We start from the raw sequence: 24,418 nt of genomic DNA on the forward strand, positions 1-24,418 counted from the left end.
GATTGTGTCAGCAGATAGGGTGTGAGAATTGAATGGTGTCATCAGCAGGAATGATTCTTGCTCATTGGGGGGATAATCTCTCCACACATTTGGTCATGGAAGCCTTCTTTGTTGATGATTGTTGCTGTGGTGTGAGTGCAGAGAAAACCCTGTCGAGTATGTCTTTTTGCACATATAGTGGATAAAAGGTAATACTATATATTCTGTTTTAATGGCCTCTCATATTTTGGTCCAGAAATCACGCCCTTTGACACTGTTGACTCATCACACCTGTTCTGCTAACAATACCATTTTTGCTCAATCTCATAGGGTTTGGCTAAAATGACTTGTATACTACAATTCACTTGTAGATACTATGTTTTTATAAATTTATTCTTCTTTGCATCTAATAAATACAAAGGGAAGAGTTCTTACTGCATTAATTACTTACCAATAGGTATAATTAATGTTAATTCTAGTAAGGTCCCAGGCATGCTCCCAAAGGAATGCTTTGTAAGAAAGCATCAGTCTTATGCTTTAAAAAAACCAAACCAAACCAAAACAAATACAACAACAACAAAAACAGCATCTAAAGCATACACAAAATTGTGCCCAATTTTTTTATGATGGTAGAGTCTTACTATGTTTCCTGAGTTGGTCTCAAACTTCTGGGTTCCTCAAGTGATCCTCCTGCCTCATCCTCCCAAATACTTTAGAGTACAGGCCTGCAGGCCTGTGCATTCTTATGCTTTTAATATTCTGTACATTTATTATTGATTTAAAATGCATTTTTCCTTTTTCTTTAATAGATGCTGGAAGTTCTGATGAATCTACAGTCAGGTAGGATTTTATAGATGTAAACATTTATGTTAACTAAGGAAATAGAGATGGAAGAAACTAATATCTGTTGAGTGTTGTATTCTGGGCTAGACATCCTGCTATGTTCTATGCATTTACCATCTCATAAAGCCATCAAAACATCTGTGTTCCTATAACCTACTATTTATTCAATTAACAACTATGGTTTAGTGCAGTCGATTCATTGCCTCATGATCCCATAGTTAACAAAGTAGCTGGCCCACAACTTGATCGTCAGCCTGCCTGCCTTCCAAATCCCTTCTCTTGCTCCTCAGCATAGATTGATAGACATCTGTGCAGCCATTGGATCAAGGTATAGGTCTGAATCAGTTTAATCAGATTCATTAATTCAGTTTAAATACTTTAAACTCTCATTGAAAGTTATTGTTAGCATGTGGTTAGTCCAAGAGTTTTTCCTAATAAATTTGACAATTTCAGTGGTAACCGGTATCTTATTTTTACCATCAAAGACTTTAGGGCAGAACTTACTTAGCTTTGGCCATAGGACTGGAAGTTTTACAAAAATAAGTTTAGGCAAGTCTTAGAGAGAAATGATTTGACTTCCAAGTTTGGTTTTCCATTTAGGCCTGGAGTTCTGTTGACTTCCATAATACTTTTTTAAGTCTTGTTTCTTTTTCCATGACTTTTCTATAATCTTGTCTTGATTTTTAATGCTTTCCCCTCTGCTTTTTTTGTGTTTCTTTTGTTCTATTATTTTTTCAAATTCTGTTGGCTATGTACTCCCAGTTTTCCTATAGACGGAATCAAGAGGACATAGAATTACAGAATGTTAAGGAATCTTAGAATGAATTAAAATACCTCCCAGTATTTTTACCTGTGTTGAATATTCTGGTCAAGTGATTCTGTAGATAGAGAATGTGAGGCTCAAAGAGATTAGTATGCTTTTTTAGACATAGCAATTGGCAGAAATGAGATTTGAACTCATTTTAAAGCCCAGTACAAACAGGAGTGAGTCTGGTGCACACAGTGGATAGAATGAGAATGGAATTAGCTGGTGAACCCAATGGAAGTAGGTAATAATGGAATGAGCAGGGGAAAGCCACATTTGAAGACAAACAACACTGGATTGTGTAAGAGTATGAAGTCTTCACTAAGAGATGAAAATATTGGGGTTTATGACAAGTTTGATAAAGATACATTATAGAGATGAAAGACACAAGAAATTTGGGAATTATGTACAAAGGCACATTACAATAGAAGGTTCAAGAGAGCTATAAAAAGTTTGCTTTTTTTTTTATCAAGGACTGACAAACGACGATTTTTACTGAAATATGCTAAAACATTTTGAGACACTGGCAGGAGTGTCTGCAGCAGACAGAAATGTGGTATTATCTACTTCCATCCTGACTTACAGAGGGGTGGCTTAGAGACCCTGGAGTACTAAGAGGCTGGAGACTGCTGAACTACATAGATCGTGGTACAGGGCAGGTGCCTCCTTATCTCTGCCTCTGTTTCCAATTCACTGATGTCCTTCCCACGTCCAAGTAGGCTGGGTCAGGGGCATGATTGTCTGGTAAATCAGTCATGGAGTTTGGTTGGGTAGTTGGCAATGTGTCTGTGCTGGGGGAAGGTGATGGAGACTCCAGTTGGCTTGCTTTTTAGGATGAGGGATATAGAGATCTGTTACTCCTGGTCATTTGAGGCCATCCTTTCCGGAATCTGTGCTTTCATAGACTAAAGAGTTGAAGATTGAAGACTTCTATGGAGCCCTGCAGTAGTGGAATCTGAAAGTGGATGCCCATAGGAAGAAAGATATTTAGATAGCAGTTAGAGAAATAGAGGTACAACTACCAGGACTCTGTATTTCCTGCAACCTCTCTCCTTGGATGTCTGAGTGCCTATGAAAATTTTTAATGGCTTATTAGCTTATGTGGACCTGAATAAGATAGTACCTATAGAGTGAAAATAATGGGATTTTATAATTATTAGTGTTTTAATCTTTCTGGGAAAAGTATTCTCAATAAGAACATACAGCTTTGTTATTTGACTTTTGTATATTTAGCTTTCATACATTTCAAATATTGCAGGGGATTCCCTATACTGATTTAGGGCAAAGGACAGCAATAGGACCTTCCTCAGTGGGTTCCATGCTGAGGAATCAAGACTGCCATTTTGAAGTGAAGCAGATTAGTCTTTTAAGGAGAGATAGATCAAGGAAAAGGGACAGTGGATCTTTCTACCTTGTTTGAAGTCATAAGCTTTCTTCCAGTTGAGGTAACAACATTTTTGTCATCCATTAATTGAATTTTAAGCTCAGCTTCAGGAAAGATAATTTGTGTGTGTAAATTACTGTCAGACTCTGCCAATATATTGACTGTCACTATTTGTTATATAAAGCTCAAGGTCAGTTTTCATTGAATATTTTATAGATTTAGACAGATGGAGGCAGAAATAGGTAACTAAAATCTATTTTTAGAACAGAGGCCATATTTTAATTGTATCAAGAATCATTATTTAATATATGGATCACCGACCTTTCCCCAGATTATGTCTTTTGTTTGAGGGGGAAACTGGATATAAACTGGCAATTATAAAAATTGTAAAGAAATCAACTTGCCCATTTTCATTGTGTGTTTTTGGTCTCAAGCATTTTCCATAAACTGCCTGTGGATTCGTTGCCTACATCGGATGACAAAGACGTGAGTGTTGCTACTAAGGTAAAGTGGCCTCTTGTAAAATTAATTTTCTCACTCTGAATCTAGTTTTGCACAGTATTTACTTTTCAGATTCAGCAGTGGTTTGCCTGTCATTGTTTTATGATGATAATGGAAAGTTGGTCAGAGAAAAACATACATATGGCTAGTTGATTCAAAAAATTTGTTTATCTTTGGTAACTAACAAAAATTGACAAGTACTGTGACAGGGTGGGAGCTGTGAACTGGAAAATAAGTAGTGACAGGAAAGTTGCATTAGTAAATGCTTTCCCCAATAACGGAAATATGAAATTTGGTTAAGGTTTATTTGGATAAATAGTAACACTTTGACTTTTTAGTCATACAAGTGTGACTTTCATACTATTTATACCTCTATAAATCTTCAGTGTTCAAATAATTTGCAGTAATCATGGACCCCCTCTGGTACTTTTTGGTGGTGAAAATGTCCAGGACATAGCATAGAGCTTTTTCTTGGAAACTTATTATTTTGATATCATATAGTTTCTAGGGGAGATTGTTTCTCTACCTATATTATTCTGTAGTGAGACTAAAATAATATTAAAAATTGTAGAAAAATGGCTGAGTGTGGTGGTATACACCGGTGGACCCTGCTGCTTGGGAGTTTGAAGCACGAAGATTGCTTGAGCCCAGGAGTTTGAGAACGGCCTGGGCAGCATAACAAGAATGTATCTGATTTAAAAATATAAATTATGGAAATGTAGACATTTAAATTTATGTTCTCAAACTTTGCATCCCAAAGGGATATTTGTGTGTTGTATGAGTTGTCCATGAAGAGTTTATATAAAACACTTCCTCTAATTGAATAACATATTTTGCTGCAAATAACCAGTTCTAGAAGCAGAGACTCTTAATACCAATATAATAAGACTTTAACATCATAATTTTATCATCGTAGTTTATTTAAAATATTTACTTGGCCAGGTTCAGTGGCTCATGCCTGTAATCCCAGCACTTTGGGAGGCTGAGGTGCGTAGATCACCTGAGTTCGGTAGATCAGCTGAGGTCAGGAGTTTGAGATCAGCCTGGCCAGCGAGGTGAAACCCTGTCTTAAAAAAAAAAAAAAAAAAAAACCCACACACAGAAAAATTAGCCAGGCATGAAATACTATCACAGAAATACTTATGTAAACTGGGAATATACCTGTGTTCCCAACTGCTCAGGAGGCCAAGGCAGGAGAATCACTTGAACCCGGCAGGCAGAGGTTGCAGTGAACCAAGATCGCACCATTGCACTCCAGCCTGGGGGACAGAGCTAGACTACATCTGAAAAAATGAAATAAAATAATATAACCACTCAAAGTCCTTATATCACACTCTGAAATTTCAAATTTTGAAGTTTTGATATTTAGTTGTTTAAATAATCATTGGAAGCTCCTGCATACCATAAGCTACTGGAGGTCAGTAAACACATTTGTGTCTCTCCTGGAGTGCCTAGAATACAGTCTTCCATGTAAGAAGCATTTTCATTGTTGTTTTTTGAGATGAGGTTTCACTCTGTCCCCTAGGCTGGAGGGCACTGGTGAGATGTTGACTCACTTTGATCTCTCTTTCCTGGACTCAGGTGATCCTCACACCTCAGCCATCCAAGTAGTTGAAATTATTGTCCTATGTCACGATAGAACTGTGTCACCACGCTTGGCTGAGTTTTGAACAGGCAGGGTTTTGCCTTGTTGCCCAGGCTGGTCTTTAACCTTTGGGCTCAAGTGTTCTGCCCACCTCAGCCTCTCATAGTGCTGAGGTTACAGACAGGAGACATTCAGCCTTAATAGTTGTTTAGTCTGAATAAATAGACTATATAAAGGTGTATAAGTTTTGATGTGTTATGTTGAGAAATTATGCCATAAATAAAAAGGAAATAAATTAGAAATAGGTCGTCAGCAGCAAAGAGGGTTACAATATATTTTCTAGTATCATTCAACTGGAATGTTAACATCGTGATATTACATTAACATTTCTTAAATGTTTTATTAGCCTCAACTCATGTTCTATTAAATATACCATTTCAAGCCATACATTACTCTTTAGTATTCTGGTGACGAAATCTTTTCCTGGGTGGAAATTTGATGAAAAGTTCCAGGTTTCCCTCTGTTGTAATAATGTTCTTTCAGGTAGTGGTAGATGACCATATTTAGCTACTTGAATGTCTTAGAGTAATAAACTATATCACAGAAATACTTACAGAAACTAATTGTAGCATAAATATTAATTAGTATTATTCAGAATATGAAAGACCAAAACACTCTTTAATAGATCTATTTCTCCATGTATTTTATTGTACTTCATGTTGTTTCTTTTCTTTCTTGACTTAAGCTCATATTTCATTGACCAATTAGGCTTGTTTTTCATTTGTATCTCTCTTTGTTCTCACATTTTAAATAGAAACTTTTGGGGAGTCAGGGTCTTGCTCTGTTCCCCAGACTGGACTGCAGTGGCATGATCTTGGCTCACTACAGTCTCCACCTCTCAGGCTCAAGTGATCCTCCCACATCAGCCTCCTGAGCAGCTGGGATACAGGCACACACCATCATGCCTGACTCCTTTTGGTATTTCTGTGTAGAGATGTATTCCCATTATGTTGCCCAGGCTGGTCTCAAACTCCTGAACTCAAGCAATCCACCCACCTTGGCCTTGCAAAGGGCTGGGATTACAGGTGTGAGCCACCATATCTGGGCAACATTGAGGTTTATTTAAAGGAACTGGTTAGGGCTGTGTGTGCTGGTGCACACTGGTTATCTCAACAGTTTGGGAGGCAGAAGTGGAAGGTTTACTTGAGCCTAGGAGGTTGAGACCAGCCTGGGCAGTATAATGAGGCCTTGTCTCTACAAAACTGCCAATAAATACATTAGCCTGTCATGATGGTATGCACCTGTAGTTCCAGCTATTCAGGAAGTTGAGGTGGGAAGATTGCCTGAGGTCGGGAGGTTGAGACCACAGTGAGCCATAATGATGCCACTGCATTCTAGCCCTGGGTTGACAGAATGAGATCCGGTTTCATAAAAAGAGAATGATAAGAAACTCTTGATGCAACTCATTATAATTTTTTAAATGGAAACTAATTCTTGATATTTCCTTAGCAGTGTGTCCCCGAGACATTGTCACAGCCTTTACCTGGACCTTCCCATGAAAAAGGCAATGGAATAGTCAATGGAAAAGGAAAAGGAGAAGGAGAAGGTGAGAACTGGATTTTGTTTTAAAAGTCATTTAATGGAATGTTTCTTTTAGAATATGAGCACTAATATAGTCTCCTAGCTAAAGAAAATGTCCTATTAACTATAATAAGTAAAGGAGAATTAAAATGGTGATAAGTTGTATCTCTAACCAAGGGTCAGTAGTTGATTCTATTGGGAGCACCACTGAAGGAGCTGAGCTATGAGTTCCATTTTAAGATACTCTAAAAACTGAGGTAAGTCAGGAGAGAAGGAGGAGGAAATGAATAAAAGAGAAAGAAAGAATGAAGAGGGCAGAGTGTACATGGAATAAATTTTAAAAAGCATATGCGGGTATATGTAATGGAAGGTGGTAAAGTCAAATTGATCTGTAGAAGAAGGAAGAACAGGGTGTTAGAAATAGGAAACAAGATAAAGTGAGCTTCCAGTACCAAAATGTGTCAGTGAATTAGAGTAACATTTTCCTACTCTTGCTGTCATCCTCACTACTGGGGAGGCATTAAGGATTGAGGTACTTCACCACACAGACCTGTGTTTTATCTACCATAGATGAATATCACCGTAAATGGTCAGCCATGTATGGATAAAATTTAGTTGTATAGAAAATGGTGTAAATTCATGGGATAGTAAATTAAGTAGAGATGGTATTGCCTGATTAAAAGTTCATTAGAAACATTATGGCTTATAATGTAGTATTAAATTCAGGGACATAGTAGGGAAGAAATTGACACTAGGCCAAACAGGGCAATTAGGGTAAACCAATATGCAAGCACATCAGTGTAGAAAAGGGCATTCAAATGGTCATGAATTAGTTGAGGAGCTTCTGGAAAGTGCACATTGTGATTCAGCAGGTATGGGATTCTGTATTTCTCATGAGTACTCAGGTGATGTTGGTGCTGGTCCCTGGCACAGCCCTGAATAACAAGGGAATAGCCTTCCTTTAGAGAAATCTGGAAAAAGAACTATTGGAGAGCAATTTAAAAAATAACAGAATCCAGGGAGAGCATTAATTTCCTTTTATTTCTGAGCATGATTCTAGCCACAGGGGAAGGAGAATGAGATGAGAAGAGAGATTAGAGGTGTATGCTACTCCTGAACACAGATGACAAGAGTGGTCACAATGATCCACAAAGAGCAGCTAGGAAGGGAAGCATCAGGATGACAGATCTAAAAATCACTTTTTCAAAGGAAGAGGGATTGTGAAACGACAAGGAGGGAGGAAAGAAAGATATTTGCTGGGTTCTTGGGAGTTAAAGCCAAGTAAACTTGAGATGAGGCACTTCCAGTTGCTTTGGCATATGCCCCGTCTCACAAGAGAGGTTATTGCTGTGGGGAGTACTGGAGACAGGAGGGAGTGCTAGACTTGGGGTAAACTGCAGCAGCTCATTTCATTTCATAACTGTCAGGCCTCAGAGAGAGAAGTTTCACTGACGTGAGCGAATAAGATGTGATTAAGTTGCATGTAGATGCTTTGACTAATTTTTTTTGAGACAGCCAGTTATTTGATATGATAGCTGTTTTATAAATGTCCTTTACAGTGTAAGATAATATACCAAACTTAGCTAATTTTAGACGCAATCATATTATAAAATTCATTCTGTGAATATCAAATTTCTCATTTTCAATAAATACTGCACTGATTTTGCAGTATGAAAGTGCATTCATATCCAGCAAGTCTGTGGTATTTCAGTGTTTTCTTTTTTGATAAATATTTTGATATTGGAAACTGACTCTACATGGTTTATTTGATGTGTTTTATGGACCGCCTTATGAGTGGATCAAAGAGCTGTAATTTAAGGCCAAACGAGGGGATAGGAGAAATGTAGGTGCTACAGTAGCCCATGTGGTCATGGGAAAAATGAATATTTTATTTAGCTGTGATTTCATAAGTGTGTATAACAGCTGATCAATTTAGAACACTGTCTTTGATGAGAGGTGAATTGCACGTTCACCTGAACTGTCATCTCAACTGTGTATTTCCTCAGCGACAGGACATGGGGAATTTATCTGTGGTGTGCTGGCAGCAATGCCTCTGATGTGTTGAGTGAAAATACTCTGTACCTTCACCCTCAGCCTTGACATTGATACCCTCAGGTTTGATTTCCTCATCTGTTTAATGGTCTCTTTTCTCCTCATCAGCCCACGTGTTTACAGTGATATCCTTGCTTTTCTGTTTTAGGTATAGGCATTTGAAACATAATCTCACTGTTGAAATGTAAACTGTGAGTTTTAGGAATCCTATATTCCTATTTTCCTCACTATATTTCTGTCATGTTGCTGTCCTAGGCAAGGAAAAGAAGCAGCCAAGCATTACCCTCAAAACCTTAAGTAATTATTTTTCTGGCCAGGCATGAGAATTCAGCTTGATAGTAACACTGCCTGAATGTTTGGTTGGCCCTGTCATACTTACATATAATTGATGACATATCCCCTTTGCTTTGTAGGGCCTCCTGCACAACATCCTTCCTTGAAGGTAATTAATTATGCATATTTTTTGAAGCACTAACTCCATATTGTATAAAATATATATGATTCGTGAATCATTTTCTTTTAAAGCTCATTCAGCCTAGCACTAAAATGGAAGATCCTGCTGTGAAAGGGGCAGTACAAAGAAAGAAAGTACAGACCTTGAGAGCAGGTACGTTATCAATACAAATGAAATGCTGGAAATAAGTACATTAAATGATTGGAGGTACTCACATTATTCTTACCCCTAATTCTATTTCCTCAAAATTGAATGGAAGGCATTGACATAAGTGTTATTGTTGGTATCCGTATTTGAATAAAAATAAATTTAGAAGCATAAAAATATTTTTAAGATGTAAGCTTTGACTCAGATGTTTCTCTTTTAATATTTTGAATAGCATAAAGCTTTCAATATAAAATTTTTGTACTTGTCATGGATTCAAAGCAGTGAATTTTGAGACTCTAAGCTATTTCCAGTGAGTTATGTGCTAGTTGGAGTTCTGATCTTTACCTAGAGGAAGGCTTTACTCATTAACGTGTCAGTTTCTGTGTTAACTTTAGAGGCTTGCTGCTAGTGTTATTACACTGATGATCTGAAGCCAATCAGATGTTCCAATGAGCAGACTGTGCGTGTAGGTGTATGCATAGGTGTGTGTATGTGTGAGTTTGTGGCATCTTTGATTATTAAAAATGAGGAAAGTAACGATTCATTTATAACTGGTAGACAGTCTTTTAAAAGGGTTATTTTGAGACTTTTTGGTGTTAAGGTTTTTAAAACATGATTGCATAGAGGCTACCGACATCGCAAATTGGTTGTTTTTCATTTCAATGCCCTTTTGAAATCTTTGACTGTATTGTGATGCTCAGAAGTAATATGCAGAATGTTTTATTTGTGTCCTAAAATGGTATATGAGTGATTCTACACTTTACATACCTCTCTGCCACTTTCTTTGGTGTATTTTGTGGTATATTTTCCAGATGCATCCACATTGATATGATTATCCCCACTTTAATTTATTTTACACTTTTCATTGTACTCCCTTATACCACCACTTCACCACATTCAGTTAGACTCTCCTGTTGCTGGTAAATGAAGAAAGAAAGAAAGAAAAATAAAACTAATGTCATATTAAAAGGGCTTTTTGAAATCAGTTTGTGTCTATTAATGTTTACTATATGAAATTTTAAAGCTGAAAAGTTCAGAATACAAGCATGCACCACCATATTTTATAAATGCTCTTAGAACTATGACTCATGAGGCTTTAACCTATGAAGTTAGGACAATTCATTTCTCTGAAGAAGTTTGCTGTGCTGTTCTCAGAAAAGAAAACTGAAAATAGCAAACAGCATTGTCTTATTTGACCTCTTGGACATCCTTGAACGAACCTGAAACTCCAGGGATACTCGGATCAAAATTCAGAACTAATGTTTTAAACAATATATATAGTTTGTGAAAGTTCAGTGGTCATGAGCCCTTGATGGTCAAATGACCTCTCAAATTTCACTTTTGCATTTTTTTGCTCTTTTCCTTGACTTGTCTTAAAAGCTAAATTCAACAGTTTTATTTATACAGAACCAGGAATTTAACTTTTTAAATATATTTCTGTCCTATCTCATGGTGTTGTGTACTCTTCAGTTCTAGTGTGAACATAGACTTATTTTTATATGGGAACAATTAGTTTTTCTGTTTGTTTGTTTGTTTGTTTGTTTGCATTTTTGAGACAGAGTCTTGCTCTATCACCCAGGCTGGAGTGCTGTGGCTCGGTCTTGACTCATTACAACCTCTGCCTCTTGGGTTCAAGCAATTCTCCTGCTTCAGTCCCTCGAGTAGCTGATACTACAGGCACGTGCTACCACATACTGCTAATGTTTCTCTTTTTGGTACAGATGGGGTTTCACCATGTTGGCCAGGCTGCTCTAGAACTCCTGACCTCAGGTGATCTGCCCACCTCAGCTTTCCAATGTGCTGGGATTGCAGGCGGGAACCATTGTGCCAGCTACAAATAAGAATTTTAAGGCTATTATATTTTATACAAATCTTTGGTCTATATTTAAGGCTTCACATGTGAATTCTGAAGGTATTCATGCATTGAGGGAAGATCATCTCAGTTTAATGAAGGCAGTTTTTAATTTAATGTATATTCATTAAATTGTTTTTTTGAACATTTTGTCTCTAGTACACAGAAACACACTAAAATGTCATGGGTATTTGACCTTAATGTGTTCATGCACAAACTTAGTTATTCAAATATTTTCTTATCCCTCGAGTATCTGTTCACAGGAAGTGGTGGATAACACATCCTACAGTTTGGATGCATTTCTTTTGACTTTTTGACTTGTTTTGTGATGAACTGCTTTTAATGGATGATTCATGTTTTCGGTTTTAGGAGAAGCACAGAAAAAGATGAGAAGCAAGTAAACAGGAACTGTATGATCAGTAGTAGACTATTATAGTACATTCTCAATAGTACTATGTTTTTCTCCAGTTATAGAATTTACTTGAATGACGCACAATTAATCAATTGTTATTATTATAGGAGATGGGGTCTCTCTATGTTGCCTTGGCTAGAATACCGTGTCTATTTATTGGTGCATTCATAGCTCACTGTAGCCTTGAACTCCTGGGCTCAAGCAGTCATCCTACAGTAGCTGGGACTACAATTTTGTGTGGTTACATCTGGCCTGATACACATTTATTTATTTATTTATTTATTTATTTATTTATTTATTTTTGATACAGGGTCTCCCTCTGTTGCCGGTACTGGGGTACAGTGGTGCCATCTTGGCTCACTGCAACTTCTGCTTCTTGGCCATAAGTGGTCCTTTCACCTTTTACCTTAGCCTCCCAAGTAGCTGGGACTACAGGCATGTACCACCACACTTGGCTAATTTTCTTTTTAAGGTTTTGTTGTTGCTGTTGTTTGTTTCTTTGTTTGTTTGTTTAATACATGAGGTCTCACTCTATTGCCCGGGCGGGTCTGGAACTTCTGGGCTCAAGTGATCCGCCTGCCTCAGCCTCCCAAAATACTGGGATTTACAAGTGTGAGCCACTGCACCTGACCTGCACAATTATCATAAAAAGGAAGTAAGCCCACTTCCATTGCAGAAAATTGACCGCCTTTTCGTTTTTTTCTAGAAACATTCATATTGTAGAACATATTGTCGATCCCCCAGATTTTCTATTTTTTATTCAGTTAAAATAGGATTGCTGCTTATTTCACATTATTTTCTGACATTATCGTTTCATTTATTCCTTTTATGGCTTTATTGAATTGTATAGATATAGAAATATAAGACTTTCCAAATATCAAATATCAAGGGAAAAAAAGAAAAGGAAAACAGATTAGGGAAAGCTATTCTGTGAAATAACCACCTGATTACAGTTACATATATCATATCAACTTCATAAAAATCTTACACAATGCATTTGTGTCAAAGTTCCTCAAGACCACCCCCAGGTTTAGTGTTTCACTAGAAAGACTCACAGGACTCAGGAAATAGTCATACTCAGATCTTTACTTGATTACAAGAAAGGGGACAAGCAGAATTAGTAGAGGAAAAAGGTGCATGTGTCAAGTCTGGAGGAAACCAGGCACAAGCTTCCAGGAGTCCTCTCCTGTGGAGTTCCCAGGATCTGCTTAATTCTCCCAGGCTCACATTTTGACAACATTTGTGCAGTGATATCTACCAGTACCAGAGTCTCATTAGAGACTAAGTACCCAAGTGTTTCTGTGGAGGTTACTCTCCGTGACATGTACCCAAATTCCAGACTCCTAGAAGGAAAGCAGCTGTTCAGAGTAACCACACTGTTTCTATAAACACTTTAGACACAGTGAGCCACTCTCCTTAGGGAATGGTGGAAACCCTTCTAGGCTCAAGCGATCCTCCTGCCTCAGCCTCCCGAGTAGCTGAAATTAGAGGTGCCCGCCATCATGCCCAGCTAATTTTTGTATTTTTAGTAGAAAAGAGGTTTTGCCATATTGGCCAGACTGGTCTTGAATTCATTTCCTCAGGCTGATCTTGAACTCATGACCTCATGTGATCCCCCCACCTTTGCCTCCCAAAGTGCTGAGATTATAGGCATGAGCCACTGAGCCCAGTTGTGAATATCTTTTTAAAATCAGTAACTTTATTTCTTAGAGCAGTTTTAGGTTCACAGCAAAAGTGAGAGGAAGGTACAGAGATTTCTCATATATTCTGTGCCTCCCACATGCATAGCCTCCCCCGTGATTAGTATTTTCCACCAGAGTGGTACATTTGTTATGACTGATGAACTTACATTGACACATTATGATACATTCTAATCACTCAAAGTTCATAGTTTACATCAGGCTTCACTCTTGATGCTGTACATTCTGTGAACTTGGACAACTGTATAATGAATGATATGACATGTATCTATTACTGTAATATTATCGACAGAACAGTTTCACTACCCTAAAAGTTCTCTACACTATGCTTGTTCATCTCTCACTTTCTCCCTAGCAACTCCTGGCAACCATTGATCTTTACTCTATCTTCATAGTTTTATTATTTTCAGAAGAGTACGGTGGATATCTTTTTGAATAGTTAAAAAATTAAAGATCCATGGTAATTTAACGTAGTCATTTAAGATGTTCCTTGTGCTTTTTGTTTTCCTTTTGCTTCTTTATCACTGTAAAGAATGATATATGCTGATGAGATGTGCTTTACATACTCAGAAAACATGATTTGTATAGCTATTTGGGACATAATAGAAAGGGTTGAGGGAAAGGACACCATGCCGTGCCACACGGCACAAACTGGAGTATCTTGCTCTATGGTGTGGGTCCAGATAGACTCTCTAGCAATGGACGGGGACAAGCGCAACGGGTTGGACTTTACAAAAGTGGAATCACTAAGTCGGTCATACTTACCTTCCGTTGGAAATAAGACCAGGCAGTGAATGCTATAGGTAAATACATGTGTTCCTCACTGCTCCTCTTCCTTTGAGGGATGAGGTTGACAACAGCCTGTAGTATGATGACATGACTCATCTACAACTAGATTCTGTCATGAGGGATGGTAAGGGAGTTTTGCTTGATGTGAGGTGAAAAAGAATTTTTTTCCTCCTACTTGGGAGAAGGGAAGCATTGGAATATTCTGGTAGTAAAAGGGCATTGATAGTTTTCCTTCTCTATATTTTTCACATCAGCTAATACTGCCCAGCGGCCTGCCACACCTCCCCAGTGTTTCTTAAGCTTCTCTCTGAATACGGATAAGCTCTTAAAGGAGTGATGTTTCCAGTGGTTCTTTCTGTGGGAGGTAAAATGGCAGGTGAAGTTGGGCCTTGTTATACATCGGGCAGAGCAAATAGCTACAACTAATGAAACCACCCAGCACCTTCCCCAGAAGAGTATTAGCCAGAGTAACACACCGATCTCTCTTCAGCTCGTCTCCACTGGCAGCTGGAAGGTCTTTGCAAGGATTCCTGTTTCTGGTCTGATTCCTATGTTTTGCTGGCTTCTGGTGATATAGGGTGTTTTATCCTAAACTGAACAGTTTGAACTGAAGAGCTAGAGAGGCTGTGTTGTGCTATAACAAAATAAGTGCAGTAGTTCCCCCTTAACTGTGGGAAATACATTCCAAGACCCCCAGTGGATGCATGGAACCGCGAATAGTGCTGAATCACAAACTTGTTTTTCCTATACATACATATGGATGATAAAGTTTAATTTATAAATTAAATTAAATCTGATTGTGTCTACAGTTAAGGTGTGAGAATTGAATGGTGTCATCAGCAGGAATGATTTTTGCTTGTTGGGGGAAAATCTCTCCACACTTTTTGTCACAGAAGCCTTCTTTGTAGGTGATTGTTGCTGTGGCGTGAGGGCAGAGAAAACTCTGTCAAGTATGTCTTTCCTCTCATATAGTGGGTAAAGGGTACTACTGTACACTCTGATTTATCAGCCTCTCATATTTTGGTCCAGAAGTCATGCTCTCTGACACTGTTGACTCATCACACCTGTTCTGCTAACAATATCATTTTTACTCCCTCTCATGAGGTGTGGCTGGGATGACTTGTATACTGCAGGTTACATGTAGATACCAAATTTTATAAATTTATTCTTCTTTGCATCTAATAAATACAAAGGGAGGAGGTCTTACTGCATTAATTACCTACCAATAGGTGTAATTAATGTTAATTCTACTAAGGTCCCAGGCATGCTCCCAAAGGAATGCTTTGTAACAAAGCATCAGTCTTATGCTTTAAAAAACCAAACTAAACCAAAACAAATACAACAACAACGAAAACAGTATCTAAAGCATACACATAAGTGTGCACATTTTTTCATGAAGGTAGGATCTTACTATGTTTCCCTAGCTGGTCTCAAAACTCTAGGTTCCTCAAGTGATCCTCCTGCCTCATCCTCCCACATAGTTTAGAGTACAGGCGTGCGTTGTTGTGCACTCTTATCCTTTTAATATTCTGTACATATATTGTTGATTTAAAATGCATTTTTCCTTTTTCTTTAATAGATGTTGGAAGTTCTGATGAATCTGCAGTCAGGTAGGATTTTATAGATGTAAACATTTATGTTAACTAAGGAAATAGAGACAGAAGAAACTAATATCTGTTGAGCGTTGTACTCTGGGCTAGACATCCTACTATGTTCTGTGCATTTATCATCTCATAAAGCCATCACAACATCTGTGTTCCTATAACCTACTATTTATTCAATAAACAACTATGGATTAGTGCAGTCGATTCATTGCCTCATGATCCCATAGTTAACAAAGTAGCTGGCCCACAACTTGACCGTCAGCCTGCCTGCCTTCCAAATCCCTTCCCTTGCTCCTCAGCATAGATTGATAGACATCTGTGCAGCCATTGGATCAAGATATAGGTCTGAATCAATTTAATCAGATTTATTAATTTAATTAATGCCTAAATTAATGAGAGTTTAAGTACCTTAAACTCTCATTGAAGGTTATTGTTAGAATGTGGTTAGTCCAAGAATTTGTCCTAATGAATTTGACAATTTCCCTGGTAACCAGTATCTTATTTTTACCATCAAAGACTTTAGGGCAGAACTTACTTAGCTTTGGCCATAGGACTGGAAGTTTTACAAAAGTAAGTTTAGGCAAGTCTTAGAGAGAAATGATTTGACTTCCCAGTTTGGGTTTCCATTTGGGCAAGGATTTCTGTTGACTTCCATAATACTTTGTTTAGTCTTGTTTCTTTTTCCACTTTTCTATAATCTTGTCTTGATTTTTAAAACTTTCTTCTCTGCTTTTCTTTGTGTTTCTTTTGTTCTATTATATTTTTTCAAATTCGGCGGGTTTTGTATTCCCAGTTTTCCTATAGACGGAATCAAGAGGACATAGAATTACAGAATGTTAAGGAATCTTAGAATGAATTAAAATAATTTCTAGTTTTTTTTTTTTTTTTTACCTGTGTTGAATATTTGGTCAAGTGATTCTCTACATAGATAATGTGAGTCTCAAAGAGATTAGTAGACTTTTTTTTAAGACATAGGAATTGGCAGAAATGAGATTTGAACTCATTTAATGCCCAGTACTCTTCCTTCTTTTTCTATCCTATTGGCGTGTGTTTTAATAATACAAATGGAAGTGAGTCTGGTGCACACAGTGGATAGAATGAGAATGGAATTAGCTGATGAACCCAACGGAAGTAGATAATAATGGAATGTGCAGGGGAAAGCCATGTTTGAAGAGAAACAACACTGGATTGTATAGGAGTATAGATTCTTCAATAAGAGCTCAAAACATTGGTTTTCATGACAAGTTTGGTAAAGATAAATTATAAAGATGAAAGACACAAGCTGTTGGGAATTATCTACAAAGGCACATTAAAATAGAAGGTTTAAGGGAGCTCTATCAATCCTGCTGTTTTTTTTTGTTGTTGTTGTTATTGTTGTTGTTTTTTTTATCAAGGACTGTCAAACTTGAAGGTTTTTTCCTGAAACATGCTAAAACATTTTGAGACACTGGGAGGAGTGTCTACAGCAGATAGAAATGTGGTATCATCTACTTCCATCCTGACTTACAGAGGGGTAGCTTAGAGACCCTGGAGTACTAAGAGGCTGGAGACTGCTGAACTACATAGATCTGTGGTAGAGGACAGGTGCCTCCTCACCTCTGCCTCTCTTCCCAATTCACTGATGTCCTTCCCATGTCCATGTAGGCTGGTCAGGGGCATGATCGTCTGGCAAATCAGTCATGGAGTTCGGTTGGGTAGTTGGCAGTGTGTCTGTGCTGGGGGAAGGTGATGGAGACTCCAGTTAGTTTGTTTTTTAGGATCAGGAATATAGAGATCTACTCCTGGTCATTTGAGGCCATCCTTTCCGGAATCTGTGCTTTCATAGACTGAAGAGTTGAAGATTGGAGATTTCTGTGGAGCCCTGCAGTAGTGGAATCTGGAAGTGGGAGCCCATAGGAAGAAAGATATTTAGATAATACTTAGGGAAATAGAGGTACAACTACCAGGACTCTGTTTCTCCTGCAGTCTCTCTCCTTGGATGTCTGAGTATCTACGAAAATTTTTAAGGGCTTGTTAGCTTATGTGGACCTGAATAAGGTAGTACCTATAGAGTGAAAATAATGGGATTTTATAATTGTTAATGTTTTCATCTTTCTGGGAAAAGTATTCTCAATAAGAATATACACCTTTGTTATTTGACTTTTGTCCATTTAGCTTTCATACATTTCAAATATTGCAGGGGATTCCCTATACTGATTTAGGGCAAAGGACAGCAATAGGACCTTCCTCAGTGGGTTCCATGCTGAGGAATCAAGACTGCCATTTTGAAGTGAAGCAGATTAGTCTTTTAAGGAGAGATAGATCAAGGAAAAGGGACAGTGGATCTTTCTACCTTGTTTGAAGTCATAAGCTTTCTTCCAGTTGAGGTAACAACATTTTTGTCATCCATTAATTGAATTTTAAGCTCAGCTTCAGGAAAGATAATTTGTGTGTGTAAATTACTGTCAGACTCTGCCAATATATTGACTGTCACTATTTGTTATATAAAGCTCAAGGTCAGTTTTCATTGAATATTTTATAGATTTAGACAGATGGAGGCAGAAATAGGTAACTAAAATCTATTTTTAGAACAGAGGCCATATTTTAATTGTATCAAGAATCATTATTTAATATATGGATCACCGACCTTTCCCCAGATTATGTCTTTTGTTTGAGGGGGAAACTGGATATAAACTGGCAATTATAAAAATTGTAAAGAAATCAACTTGCCCATTTTCATTGTGTGTTTTTGGTCTCAAGCATTTTCCATAAACTGCCTGTGGATTCGTTGCCTACATCGGATGACAAAGACGTGAGTGTTGCTACTAAGGTAAAGTGGCCTCTTGTAAAATTAATTTTCTCACTCTGAATCTAGTTTTGCACAGTATTTACTTTTCAGATTCAGCAGTGGTTTGCCTGTCATTGTTTTATGATGATAATGGAAAGTTGGTCAGAGAAAAACATACATATGGCTAGTTGATTCAAAAAATTTGTTTATCTTTGGTAACTAACAAAAATTGGCAAGTACTGTGACAGGGTGGGAGCTGTGAACTGGAAAATAAGTAGTGACAGGAAAGTTGCATTAGTAAATGCTTTCCCCAATAACGGAAATATGAAATTTGGTTAAGGTTTATTTGGATAAATAGTAACACTTTGACTTTTTAGTCATACAAGTGTGACTTTCATACTATTTATACCTCTATAAATCTTCAGTGTTCAAATAATTTGCAGTAATCATGGACCCCCTCTGGTACTTTTTGGTGGTGAAAATGTCCAGGACATAGCATAGAGCTTTTTCTTGGAAACTTATTATTTTGATATCATATAGTTTCTAGGGGAGATTGTTTCTCTACCTATATTATTCTGTAGTGAGACTAAAATAATATTAAAAATTGTAGAAAAATAGCTGAGTGTGGTGGTGTGTACCTGTGGTCCCTGCTGCTAGGGAGTTTGAAGCACAAAGATTGCTTGAGCCCAGGAGTTTGAGAACGGCCTGGGCAACATAACAAGAATGTATCTGATTTAAAAATATAAATTGTGTAATGTAGAAATTTAAATTTATGTTCTCAAGATTTGTATCGCAAAGGGATTTTTTTTGTGTGTTTTATGAGATATCCATGAAGAGTTTATATAAAACATTTCGTCTAATTTCATCTCATTGAATAACATGTATTTTGCTGCAAATAACCAGTTCTAGAAGCAGAGACTCTTAATACCAATATAGTAAGACTTTAACATCATAATTTTATCATCGTAGTTTTTAAAAAATATTTACTTGGCCGGGTTCAGTGGCTCATGCCTGCAAGCTCAGCACTTTGGGAGGCTGAGGTGGATAGATCACCTGAGGTCAGAAGTTCAAGATCAGCCTGGCCAACGTGGTGAAACCTTGTCTCTAAATAAAAACACACAGAAAAATTAGCCGGGCATGATGGCACATGCCTGTGTTTCCAGCTGCTAAGGAGGCAGAGGCAGGAGAATCACTTGAACCAAGGAGGCGGATGTTGCAGTGAAACAAGATCACACCATTGCACTCCAGCCTGGCTGACAGAGCTTGACTACATCTTAAAAAAATAAAATAAAATAAGATAAAGTAAAATAAAATAACCACTCAAAGTTCTTATAAATAATCATTGGAAGCTTCTGCATACCATGAGCTCCTGGAGATCAATAAACATACTTGTGTGTATCCTGGAGGGCCTAAAATACAGTCTTCTATGTAAGAAGCATTTTAACTCTTGTTTTTTGAGATGGGGTTTCACTCTGTCCCCCAGGCTGCAGGGCACTGGTGAGATCTTGTCTCACTTCGATCTCTCTTTCCTGGGCTCAGGTGATCCTCACACCTCAGACATCCAAGCAGTTGAAATTATAGATCTGTGTCACCATGCTTGGCTGAGTTTTCAAAAGACAGGGTTTTGCCTTGTTGCCCAGGCTGGTCTTTAACCATTGGGCTCAAGTGTTCTGCCCACCTCAGCCTCTCATAGTGCTGATGTTACGGATATGAGACGTTCAGCCTCAATATTTGTTTAGTCTGAATAAAGAGACAAGTGAATTTTTAAATAATAGAATGTTATAAGTAATATACCTAATGTATCTAATAATTGAATATTGTATTTAAAATATTGCTTACATTTGTGTTCTTGTTAATATTTAAAGTTATATAACTTTTGATGTGTTATGTTGAGGAATTATGCCATAAATAACAAGGAAATAAATTAGAAATAGGTAATCAGTAGCAAAGAGGGTTACAATATATTTTCTAGTATCATTCAACTGGAATCTTAACATTGTGATTTTAGATTAACATTTCTTAAATGTTTTATTAGCCCCAACTCATGTTCTATTAAATATACCATTTCAAGCTATACATTACCCTTTAGAGTTCTGGTGACAAATTCTTTTTCTGGGTGGAAAGTTGATGGAAAGTTCCAGGTTTCTCTCTTTTATAATATGTTCTTTCAGGTAGTGGTAGATGACCATATTTAGCTAATTGAAAGTTTTAGAGTAATGAACTTTATCACAGAAGTACTTACTAAAAACTGATGCATAAATATTAATTAGTATTATTAGGGATATGAAAGAACAAAAGGCTCTGTTACAGATTTATTTCTCCATATACTTTATTGCACTTCATGTTGTTTCTTTTCTTTCTTGACTTAAGCTCATATTTCATTGACCAATTAGGCTTGTTTTTCACTTGTATATCTCTTTACTCTCACATTTTAAATAGAAATTTTGGGGGAGTCAGGGTCTTGCTCTGTTTCCCAGGCTGCAGTGTAGTGGCATGATCTTGGTTCACTACAGTCTCCACCTCTCAGGCTCAAGTGATCCTCCCACATCAGCCTCCCGAGCAGCTGGGATACAGGCACACACCATCATGCCTGACTCCTTTTTGTACTTTTGTGTAGAGATGTGTTCTCATTATGTTGCCCAGGCTGGTCTCAAACTCTTGAACTCAAGCAATCCACCCACCTTGGCCTTGCAAAGGGCTGGGATTACAGGTGTGAGCCACCATATCTGGGCAACATTGAGGTTTATTTAAAGGAACTGGTTAGGGCTGTGTGTGCTGGTGCACACTGGTTATCTCAACAGTTTGGGAGGCAGAAGTGGAAGGTTTACTTGAGCCTAGGAGGTTGAGACCAGCCTGGGCAGTATAATGAGGCCTTGTCTCTACAAAACTACCAATAAATACATTAGCCTGTCATGATGGTATGCACCTGTAGTTCCAGCTATTCAGGAAGTTGAGGTGGGAAGATTGCCTGATGTCGGGAGGTTGAGACCACAGTGAGCCATAATGATGCCACTGCATTCTAGCCCTGGGTTGACAGAATGAGATCCGGTTTCATAAAAAGAGAATGATAAGAAACTCTTGATGCAACTCATTATAATTTTTTAAATGGAAACTAATTCTTGATATTTCCTTAGCAGTGTGTCCCCGAGACATTGTCACAGCCTTTACCTGGACCTTCCCATGAAGGAGGCAACAGAATAGTCAATGGAAAAGGAGAAGGTGAGAAGTGTATTTTATTTTAAAAGTCATTTGATGGAATGTTTCTTTTAAAACATGAGCACTAATATAGTCTCCTAGCTAAAGAAAATGTCCTATTAACTATAATAAGTAAAGAAGAAGTCAAATGGTGATAAGTTGTGTCTCTAACCAAGGGTCAGTAGTTGATTCTATTGGGAACACTACTAAAGGAGCTGAATGTGAGCTCCATTTTAAGATTCTCTAAGACCTGAGGCAACTCAGGAGAGAGGGAAGAGGAAATGAATAAAGAGAAAGAAAGAATGAAGAGGGCAGAGTGTACATATAATACATAAAAAAAACATATGCGGGCAGTACGAAAATGTGTCAGCGAATTAGAGTAACATTTTCCTACTCTTGCTGTTATCCTCACTACTGGGGAGGCATTAAGGATTGAAGTACTTTACCACACAGACCTGTGTTTTATCTACCATAGATGAATATCACCGTAAATGGTCAGCCATGTATGGCTATAATTTAGTTTTATAGAAAATGGTGTAAATTCATGGGATAGTATCATATAGGCCAAATTAACATAGTTGAAAAGAACAGTGTTGGGTGATTTATGGAGAAGAAATTAAGTAAAGAAGGTGTTGCCTGATTAAAAGTTCTCTAGAAACATTATGACTTACAATGTAGTATTAAATTCAGGGACATAGTAGGGAAGAAATTGACACTAGGCCAAACAGGGCAATTAGGGTAAACCAATATGCAAGCACATCAGTGTAGAAAAGGGCATTCAAATGGTCATGAATTAGTTGAGGAGCTTCTGGAAAGTGCACATTGTGGTTCAGCAGGTATGGGATTCTGTATTTCTCATGAGTACTCAGGTGATGTTGGTGCTGGTCCGTGGACACAGCCCTGAATAACAAGGCAATAGCCTTCCTTTAGAGAAATCTGGAAAAAGAACCATTGAAGAGCAATTTAAAAAATAACAGAATCCAGGGAAAGCATTAATTTCCTTTTATTTCTGAGCATGATTCTAGCCACAGGGGAAGGAGAATGAGATGAAAAGAGAGATTACAGGTGTATACTACTCCTGAACACAGATGACAACCGTGATCGCAATGATCCATAAAAAGCAGCTAGGAAGGGAAGCATCAGGATGACAGATCTAAAAATCACTTTTTCAAAGGAAGAGGGATTGTGAAACGACAAGGAGGGAGGAAAGAAAGATATTTGCTGGGTTCTTGGGAGTTAAAGCCAAGTAAACTTGAGATGAGTCACTTCCGGTTGCTTTGGCCTATGGCCAGTCTCACAAGAGAGGTTATTGCTGTGGAGAGTACTGGAGGCAGGAGGGAGTGCTAGACTTGGGGTAAACTGCAGCAGCTCATTTCATTTCATAACTGTCAGGCCTCAGAGAGAGAAGTTTCACTGACATGAGTGAATAAGATGTGATTAAATTGCATATAGATACTTTGGCTAATTTTTTTTGAGACAGCCAGTTATTTGATATGATAGCTGTTTTATAAATGTCCTTTACAGTGTAATATACCAAATTTAGTTAATTTTAGATGCAATTATATTTTAAAATTCATTCTGTGAATACCAAATTTCTCATTTTCAATAAATACTGCACTGATTTTGCAATATAAAATGTATTCATATCCAGGAAGTCTGTGGTATTTCAGTGTTTTCTTTTTTGATAAATATTTTGATATTGGAAACTGATTCTACATAGTTTATTTGATGTATTTTATGGACCGCCTTGTATGAGTGGATCAAGGAGCTCTAATTCAAGGCCAAACGAGGGGATAGGAGAAATGTAGGTGCTGCAATAGCCCATGTGGTCATGGGAAAAATGAATATTTTATTTAGCTGTGATTTCATAAGTGTGTATCCCAGCTGATCAATTTAGAACACTGTCTTTGATGAGAGGTGAATTGCACGTTCACCTGAACTGTCATCTCAACTGTGTATTTCCTCAGCAACAGGACATGGGGAATTTATCTGTGGTGTGCTGGCAGCAATGCCTCTGATGTGTTGAGTGAAAATACTCTGTACCTTCACCCTCAGCCTTGACATTGATACCCTCAGGTTTGATTTCCTCATCTGTTTAATGGTCTCTTTTCTCCTCATCAGCCCACGTGTTTACAGTGATAGCCTTGCTTTTCTGTTTTAGGTATAGGCATTTGAAACATAATCTCATTATTGAAATGTAAACTGAGTTTTAGGAATCCTATATTCCTATTTTCCTCACTATATTTCTGTCATGTTGCTGTCCTACACAAGGAAAAGAAGCAGCCAAGCATTACCCTCAAAACCTTAAGTAATTATTTTTATAGTCAGACCTGAGAACTCAGCTTGATAGTAACACTGCCTGAATATTTGGTTGGCCCTGTCATACTTACATATAATTGATGACATATCCCCTTTGCTTTGTAGGGCCTCCTGCACAACCTCCTTCCTTGAAGGTAATTAATTATGCATATTTTTGAAGCACTAATTCCATATTGTATAAAATATATATGATTTGTGAATCATTTTCTTTTAAAACCCATTCAGCCTAGCACTAAAATGGAAGATCCTGCTGTGAAAGGGGCAGCACAAAGAAAGAAAGTACAGACCTTGAGAGCAGGTATGTTATCAATACAAATGGAATGCTGGAAATAAGTACATTAAATGATGGAAGTGCTCACATTATTCTTACTGCTAATCCTATTTGTTCATAATTGAATGGAAGGCATTGACATAAATGTCATTGTTGGTATTCATATTTGAATAAAAAC

The 24,418-nt window shown here is 37.6% G+C and overlaps 1 pseudogene; it reads left to right on the top strand.

The window, feature by feature from the left end:
- Positions 1 to 24,418, top strand: part of LOC140709855 (putative ankyrin repeat domain-containing protein 20A2) — a 65,976-nt pseudogene that overhangs the window by 20,301 nt on the left and 21,257 nt on the right.

This window comes from Chlorocebus sabaeus, chromosome 2, assembly GCF_047675955.1.
Source record: "Chlorocebus sabaeus isolate Y175 chromosome 2, mChlSab1.0.hap1, whole genome shotgun sequence".
NCBI classification, from domain to species: domain Eukaryota; kingdom Metazoa; phylum Chordata; class Mammalia; order Primates; family Cercopithecidae; genus Chlorocebus; species Chlorocebus sabaeus.